The sequence below is a fragment of the Rhinolophus hipposideros genome, assembly GCF_964194185.1.
Source record: "Rhinolophus hipposideros genome assembly, contig: HAP1_SCAFFOLD_670, whole genome shotgun sequence".
Classification (NCBI taxonomy): domain Eukaryota; kingdom Metazoa; phylum Chordata; class Mammalia; order Chiroptera; family Rhinolophidae; genus Rhinolophus; species Rhinolophus hipposideros.
The window spans coordinates 11,345-20,253 of NW_027669416.1; the positions used below are offsets into that span (position 1 = coordinate 11,345).

The 8,909-nt window shown below is 38.1% G+C and overlaps 1 long non-coding RNA gene across 1 annotated transcript; it reads right to left on the reverse strand.

Annotated features, from left to right (window-relative positions):
* Positions 1-254: 254 nt before the first annotated feature.
* On the reverse strand, positions 255-8,706 carry LOC308495600. Its single transcript, XR_013993014.1, has 3 exons — positions 8,602-8,706; positions 7,661-7,908; positions 255-7,362 (listed from the first exon to the last, which is right to left on the reverse strand). It is a non-coding gene; the product is annotated as an uncharacterized lncRNA (long non-coding RNA).
* Positions 8,707-8,909: the final 203 nt, after the last annotated feature.

Consider the following 8,909-nt stretch of genomic DNA (forward strand, 5'->3'; position numbering starts at 1 on the left):
AAGACGTCCCATCAAATACTAAACCCTCAGCTCCTTTCTGCTACCAAAAGGGTGCCTCAGACCCACAGGAGATTTTTGGAGCATACACAGATTTGGAGCAAGGCTCTGCCTGGATGCAAGTTGGAACTGCGCCCCTGGACGACCACTGTAACCCTGCAATGATTGCACTCAAACCAGTAGTCATTTGGAGCACTTGACACCATTGAAAGCCAGGTCCCAGTTAACCAGTATGAATAAATACACTAGTACAGTTTATATCCACAAATATTTATTGAGTGCCTTTATGCAAGAAAGAAGAGATGGTCCCTGCTCTCATGGAGCTTACAGTGTCATGGCTCTAACATTTGACGAGATTTATCAACCGCAACAAGCACATGGCTTTGTCTAACCGCCAGCAGCACTGTAAGAAGCAAATCTTTCACATTATTCATCACTGTTACAGTGAAATTGTGAATAAAACAATTATCTTTGAAGTCTGTAGTCATAGCGATGACATGGTACAAAATGTCCAGCAAATGTAAATTTATGGCTTGATTCCTCATATGTGAGAGGGGCCTACTGAAATAAAACACAAATCAGAAGGGAAAAACTTAGTAACACAGGTACTAAGAATACTGGTGTAGTTTAATACATTATCAAACTGCCACAGAACTCCTGGCAGGGCAGGAAATTATTTCCTGCAAAATTTGTGCAACATAATCGGTTCAATCAGACCCTGCAAATCTAACCGTACACAATCACTAATGATGAACAAATGTGATTTACCTCTGATTCCTAAAGAGCTCTGGGGACACATTTACTTTTTAAAGCTTCTTAAAGATTCACAGAAGTTACACATTAAAATTTAGTGAAAACTGCTTTTGAGATAGCTAAAAATTAAAATGACAAAAATGTCTAATTTTACTACATATATTAGTGCAGAGTGCAGAATTCAAATAGCGTTCAGCAAAGCACCTGGCTCTTCTAAGTTAAAAAGGGGAGCACGTTTTGGTGATCAAACTCTAAAACAAGTCATAATTGTCACACAGACTTTCTAACGCCCAGTGGCAGGCACTTCTTTCACGTCCCTGCATCACAGGCCACCACCGCCTTTAGATGGAAACATCCAAAGGAGCAATTATTTTGATTACACTGTCGATAATTTTTTGGAGAACAGCCTATATTTATATCAACCCCAAAATCACTGCTTAAGATCAAAGTGCCTTCTGAACTTACACTCCACAGGTTATCAACTTTTTTTTATCAGTCATTAAAATAAAAACTCATACCAGAGGGGAGCTCATTTAAATTCCAAGAAATCTTTTTTTTTTTTTTTTTGCAAAGAGGTGGAGAGAACATCTTGGACCCCCTAACGGAAATGTCAACCAACCCAAGGTAGTTTTTCATCAACTGCTTAGTACACAATCTACTTTACTATTTAAAAAGTCCTGAATTGCTACTTCAAAAGCCTATTTAACTCAGGATGAAGCTGAAATGTACTATTTATTGAAAGTTTACTCAGCACCAGGCACTTTACATGATCTCCCTGAAAGGAAGGTTCTGATCTGCTCATCTGTCACTTACTGCGGAGAAGGCAGGCCTGCGCTAGGGTGGGACCCAGGGCTGCCTGGCACTCCTGCGCCCTGCACAGTCTTAGCGCATGGCACGCAGGAGCGTAGCTTTGTCTATTGTTCCAACCAGAATACTCACTTTAAGCACTCACTTTAAACACTCACTTTAACAGGGGATCCCGAAGGACTTTTCCCCACTTCAGGCTGCCTCCTAAGGAAGGGGAAAGGGGCTGAGGCAGGTGTCGGGAGAGAGCTAACTATTTGCATTTAAAAAAGGCACTTCCCCCCAAGTGGAAGATTCACTTAGGTTTCTTTATTAAATGCAGCTCAGCTCCAGCGGCATCAAAAGCAGTTTACCTCCCTGGGACAGTAGCTGCTTTTTAAGATTGCCACCTTTCCTGCTTTTAGGTTGAGTGGTTGTTAAATCCAGTGTTCCTTAAGTTAAACATCCCCAAAGGGAAAGATGGCTGAAAGGACTTTCCTTGGTTTTCCTCTTCACAGCTACAAAGAAAAAAATAAAATTTCTTTTTTAAAAAAAGGGGGGGGGGACTGGTACTTCCAATCTATTAATACCACATACTTCAAAAATCAAAGCATAGTTTTTCTGAGAGGCACGGGAGACGTTTTGATAGCGCTTAACACCTTTCTTGGAATAAGCCAGTATAGACTACTACTAAGAAGAGAATTTCTTGAGAACGCTCTAACCTCTTCTGAAATGGCAATTTATTCTTAAAAATGTAATAGACTTTACAATAGGAGTAAAGAACAGTGAAACAGCCTAATAACTTTCGAGCTAGTTTTTAACGTCATGTATAGGAACAGAATAAAGGGAGTATCGTCAATAAAGCCAATCCCTTCATTATGTCTTAACACAGCGCCATACTGGAGCTTGACTAAAATCAACCTTTTCTTTAGTGTAACTAGGAGATAAAAAAAAAAGTCTAGAATAAAGGCACTTGATTCTGTTGATGAATAATTCTCAGTAGCCGATGTCTTCAAATGGTTGTAGGAGTTGGGAGCAAAGGTTCAATTCTTGGCTGGGAGCAGAGAGGCAGCTGTCAGAGGCCCCCTCCTTGCTGAGACTTCCCCAAGTGGAGAGGGGAGCGTGGCTGCAGGCTCCAGGCCTGGAGCGCAGCCAGGTGAAGCTTTGGTGCCGGGGGCTCAAAAATAATTGGGGATTCCTGCTTGAAGGCATACATATACCCTAATGGAGTAACGTGGCCTTGGCATTGTTACAACTACATGCTATTAAGAGCTGCACAGGAGAAAAGGCTCAAAAGTAAACCAAAATTCAAACCTGAGTGTTTTCAGGGGGAATTGTGAAAGTATGGAATGAGTCTGTTTATCAACTGAGCTTGAATGTGTGGGCCCTGGGTTCTGACTGGCCACCGAAACAGTGACAGGTAAGCAGCCCACACGGGACCAGCAGTCAGTATACCTGCTAGAACTCCTGGTTGGAGCACAGGAGGTACTGCCCAGGCAGTGAGCCGGGTCTCCAGCAAGACCAAGGTCAAGACGCCAGGTGTGGTCTAGACACATCCCCTTCTACTAACAAGCAGAGCAGGTGATTGACCTAGTGTTCTCACAGCACCTATTATGGGAGTATTTCTTTTTCTTTCGGGCAGGGATGGAGGAGGTGGAGAGGGGTTTAAAATGTCACATGGTGACTGACTGACAGCTGAAGCCAGGTACATTGAGGAAACCAGGGCTGCTTTCACAACCTCACTGGGTGGTAACCTGTATTTCATCAAAGATTTATCTATCATTTATGGTCAAGGGTGGTCAATGTTACATTCAGAATGATGAGCAGAAAACTGCAGCTTTCCAATTGTTTAACTTTTTCTGAAAAGTAATACATGTGACAAAATTAAAAATTACATCTCATTTTTCTTTCCTTACAAATAATAAAGTTTAAGGGAAACAAAATGAGTTAGTCGTGTCATTTTCAAAGTTTTCCACTATTCCATCATTTCCAATATTTCCATTATTACTAATCTAATATTCACTCTAAGACAAATGTTTCAAATAGGAATTGCATTACCATTTTTTAAAAAAACCTCAAAACTACTAAATTCCAGGGTATGCTGTAATTTTTTCTGCATTCAGCATGTATTAGTCTATCTATAGAAGCTATTCTTAAGCATTTAAAAAAAATCATATTCACAATGTCTAAGTTTACAAAATTGGTGTGCAAATTGTAAAAGGATAACACTATTTGTTTAGAAACAAGCTGCCTCCCAATTACTATTCCTTATTCGTCATACAAATTGGAGACATATACTATTTAAAAATAATATTTTTTAAATAGTAAAATATATAAGAGATTCCTGAGCATAACAAAAATATCTTGAAAATATGTGGCCATTTGAAGTATAAAATAGCAAGTTAAAGAATAGCATGATTGTAAAACTACAGTCTGAAGGCTTATAAACAGTACAAAATAGTTTGCCTTTTCTGAGTGCATAATTATACATTAGTGCAAACAAAAATGTCTCAAAATTTAATGGCTACAAATCTCAAAGATTTGCAGAGGTGCGCAAGACATGGAATTTCTTTAATGTCATGCGAACTGAACCCAGTTCTCGATTAATCCTTTCCAAACGGTCTTCCAAGGCTTCCTAAGTGAAAATAATGGGAAAAGCTTAATTAGGATTCTGTATCAAGTTCACTGGTTCTAAATTACCACCAAATTGACCTTTCTTTTAGCAAAAGAACAAGTATAAACATTAAAATCATATATTTTGTTTTTACACAAACCACCTTTATATTATTTCTTTTGAGCTGAACACTTAAGTCAACTTTTCAACCGTTCCAAATTAACTGCTGCACTTTAAAATATCCTCAATGTGTCTGGTACATTGAGAATGTGGAAATTATAGCAAGAGCAGCACAACCGACGGGAAGAAGAAACTTCTTTAACTGCGTTGCACTGAACAGCACAAGAGGAACCTAGGCGGCGCTCCACACGTTGCACCAGAATTAACAGACACATCTGACTCGTGCAGTATCCCACCTACACGTACATCAAACGACTTTCTTCTGACAAAAATGTCTGAGTTAAAAAGGAAGAACATTTGGAGAAGACTTTTCCAAGGAATAAGAGCTTTCACAATGGATCAGTGTAACAACTGCTACTTTAAAGTAAATAGCACTACTACGAAATAAATAGTATCTGGAATATATATTTATCATTTTAGATACTGTGTTCAGTATTAACTCCAATGGCATCCTGAAATAACACTTTAACAACTTTAATTCCAAAGGCATTACATGCTCACCTGAAGCTAAAGCTGAATAATACTGAATATCATCTATAATTTAATATATATATAGTCACGGGACGTGGAGTACAGCATAAGCAATAGTCAGTGGAATTGTAGCAGCTATATGTGAGTTCAGAGGGGTAACAGATTGGGGGCAGAGGGTTATCACTTTGTGAGGGGTGAAATGTCTAACTATTACATTGCTTTGTACAACAGAAACTAATAAATAAAAATTTAAAAAATAATTCAAAAAAGATTACATGTTTGTTATAGAATATTTAGAAGACAAATGAACAAAAAGTACAAGCACTGTTACGCTTTCCAGTTTTTTTCTGCAGATATGCTCACCATTTGTAAGAAGAAAAATAAAAACAGAATCAAACTCTATTTCAAAATGTTTTTCAACTGAACTTCTCTTGTAATGAAATATCTTTCTGCAACATCATTTAAATTAATGTGCAATATTCACCAGATGTACATTTAACCAAGAATCTTCCAATAGAAATATAGGTTACTTCTATTTTTTAGATATCATAAATTATGCTGCAATAAATATTCTTACACATATCTCCTTGCACATACCTGTATCTGTAAGTATTGCTCTGGCAATCTTTCCCAGAAGTAAAAACGCTAGGTCCAAAGGAATGCAAAATTCTAAAGCTCTGGATAGACGCCAAGCTGTACTCCAGAGAGTTTGTGACAATTTCTACTTCCACCTGCAGGTTATGAGAATAAGCCTTTCCCCACCCTTGGTGCTGCTTTTAAAAAAACATCTTCGATATAATCATTTTTCTAAAATGACGCTTTGGTTTAAATGTATATTATTTCATATTCATTGATAAGACTGAACATTTTTCATCTTTTTTGGCCCAATTTAGCTTTTTCACTTATGACTCGTATATAAGCATCCTCAGCGCCTTTCCACTGCCGTTTGTCTTCTTACTGGACTGACGAGCTTTGACATATGCGAGCAGAAACCAGTGCCCTTTCAGTCTTATTTTAAGAGCCTGTGATCATTATATAAAAATACATTAAACAAATGTTTCAGATGGATTTAGACTCAGAGCATCAACAATTTTTCCTTCTGCCTTCCCAGTAAACTATTTTAAGAAGAGTTTCATGTGTCGAGTCTTGTAAATTATTGAATGAAAACTTTCGGAACAATAATATTAAATACTATGAAAGTCAGAAAAAGAAGAGGTTAGGGATACAGGCCCTTGCAAAAGACCTCTCCTGTTTTTTTTGTGTCCCCCTTTCCTTCTGGTATCACAGATCAATCTGAAAATGAACTTTTCCTGAAGTTAAGGCATGAGAGAAGCCAAAACATGCAGTTATATAAGAGACGTATACTTGCTGTTATGTTTAAAATGTTACAGAAAGAACAGATTTAGGATGTCCCTGTGGCTTCATGTATTTTAATTCTCTTTGCAAAGCAACTAAAAGAAATGCACACAGGCCATGGGGCCTGCACCATCTCCTGCTCAATAATGGAACCACATCTCTCTCTCTCTCAACTTCTACAACTATTCCAGCTGCAAAGTGCAACTGTTTTACGTTTACCAACTGCAAAGGGGTTCAGAAATGAATTACAGACTGGAGGGGGAAGAAAACACAAAACGGGAGATTTCATGTGAGAGCACTGACTTAATGTAAAATCTGTTAACAGGCAAATTGCCATTTGCACCCAAGTTAGTTTCCTGAAAACATAACGGCATGAACACCTTTTTCTTGAAGTATAAAATCAGTTTTTATTCCTGAAAGCTAGCATGCAGCTATAAAATATAAGGTGTGATCAAAAGGTACGGAGAATACTGCTGCCACGTGCCATCCCACAGAAAGGCAGGAATCTTCAATACAGGAAGCCGCGCGCCGAGCCTTAGTCACAGTGTGTGACAAGTTTCAACTTGTTCGGTGCAACCAGTCGGGTGTGAGCTACAGATGAGAGAAGGTGTGTTTTAAAGTGTGCTGTAAAATCATCATGAAATCGCTCCATGTCACATGTCACTTCTGGTTTGGCAATTTCTGTCAAATAAAAACATCATGGTGTGTCCTCCTCCACCTTATTCACCAGATCTGGCACCGTGCAACTTTTGGCTCTTCCCCAAAGTCAAAATGATTCAGGACATGGAGGCGGCCACGACAGCGTGACTAAAGACACTCACGAAAGAGGACTTCCAGAACTGCTTCAGAAAGTGGCAAGAATGATGGGATAAGTGTGTTCAAAGTGAGGAGTATTTTGAGGGGGATTAATGGCAATGTGTCTTTTACTGTAATTTTTTTTTTTTTTACTTAAACATTCACCGTATTGTTTGATCACACCTCATATACTATAATCACCAAACACTTCCTGCACGGTCTAAAAGTGTTAACCAACTGCTTCAGCGTGCCTAAAAACCATGATTATAAGAAACCATCTTGGAAAATGGAGCACTGACTACAGCGTCCAGCCTCTAAAGCACATTCAAGCTAAAACATTTCACCTGATTTAGTCTTGTCTGCAAAGTGATTCGTCCTCCAGTAGAAGGCATTCGACTTAGTGCTGCCTCAATCTGTTAACACACAAAAGAGTTTAAATAAAAACAGAAGAATTCTAATTACTGCAAGGAGGTTTAGAACACAGAATGGAAAGACCACTGCGGTCTAGTATTTTCTTGTCCGCCTCGTCTTCACATAAGTTCCCTCTGCTAGAAGTAGTAACAACAGCTCACCTCACACACATTGTTAGTGCAGCTTGGTGTGAAATTCACAGTAACTTCCTGGGGTGGGTTTGACTCTAACTCCCTTCTGACTATTCCTTAATAAACATTAAGTTCAGAAAAAGATTTTTAAAAATTTGTTTGTTTTTACCTGGTCTTTTTCTTTTGTAAGTTCATCAAAAAACCGTTCTGTTTCAGCTAGCGTCCTGATTTTTGCAGTATACTCAAAGTCACCGCCATGAGGTGCTACTGAAGCAGGCTTACACTGTTCGTAGCTCACGAATTTGTTCTTCTCCCAGGCTGACCTCACAGACACTTTCTTCACTCCATTTGGCAACAGTTCGGGAGAGGAGTTATGATTAACATGGATGTCGGTGGCTTTTTCTGAATATTTTTTTTCTGTCAGCGAGAAAAGAAATTTCTTTTATTTCTTATCAATTTTTATAATAGAACTGTATGCATACTAAACATGTTACCCAACTTCACCTTCGAGAAATAGCTGCCACATGGGCCAAAAAATGTAATGAAAAGAAATACAACAATCCAAAATGTTTGCTCAGTGCTTTTTCTCCACAGAATTCTAAAGCTTTGCCCTCCGTTTAATAACCTTCACAACTTTCTGCAATGAGCATATGCAAACTTTCTGTAAATGTAATTGAACTTTAAGTAAACTTAAAGCAAAAAAATAAAAGTTTAAACACATTAAAACCAACATAAAGAGTTAACATTTTAGGGACCTACCTAAGTGACTTCTCATGCATTATCTTATAACTTTATTCCAAACTTAAAATACAAATGAGCAAAAGGAAAAAATTTATTCAAAGCCTAAATTGTATAAAATTTATAGAGAATATCAAAGCAAAGACAAAAATGGGACCGTATGGCCTTGCTAATTAACCATCCCTGTACCTCAGTTTCCCACCCTTTGGAAGAGGATAACAATAGTGAGTATCGCGAGTGCTCATTTGCAGAGGCCCTTGGGCAGAAAAACACTTACGTGCAGGATATTATAACATTTAGAACCTTGCAAAGATACCAGAAACTCACAATGAATGGCAAAACCGTAACTAATAATGTTTTAGGAAAAGATACCTTCCAGGTCATCTAGAGGAAGAAACTGGAGCTGTTTCCTGGGATTGGTGTGTGGTAATGGAGACACAGGAACAGTATCTAAATCATCCAAAAGGATATCAAATCTATGAATGAAGCAAGTTACTCGTGAGAAAAAAATGTTAACTGATTTTCCCTAGTGCTGCTAGAAATAGGAGCTGGCATCCAGTTAACTCACACACTTACATTATTTTTTAGAAAGAAAGCTGGTCATATACTTTTCTCAAACTGAAATTTAACTTCTATTTTCTAACAAAATTATAGCTCCACACTAGACTTAAAGCATTTAC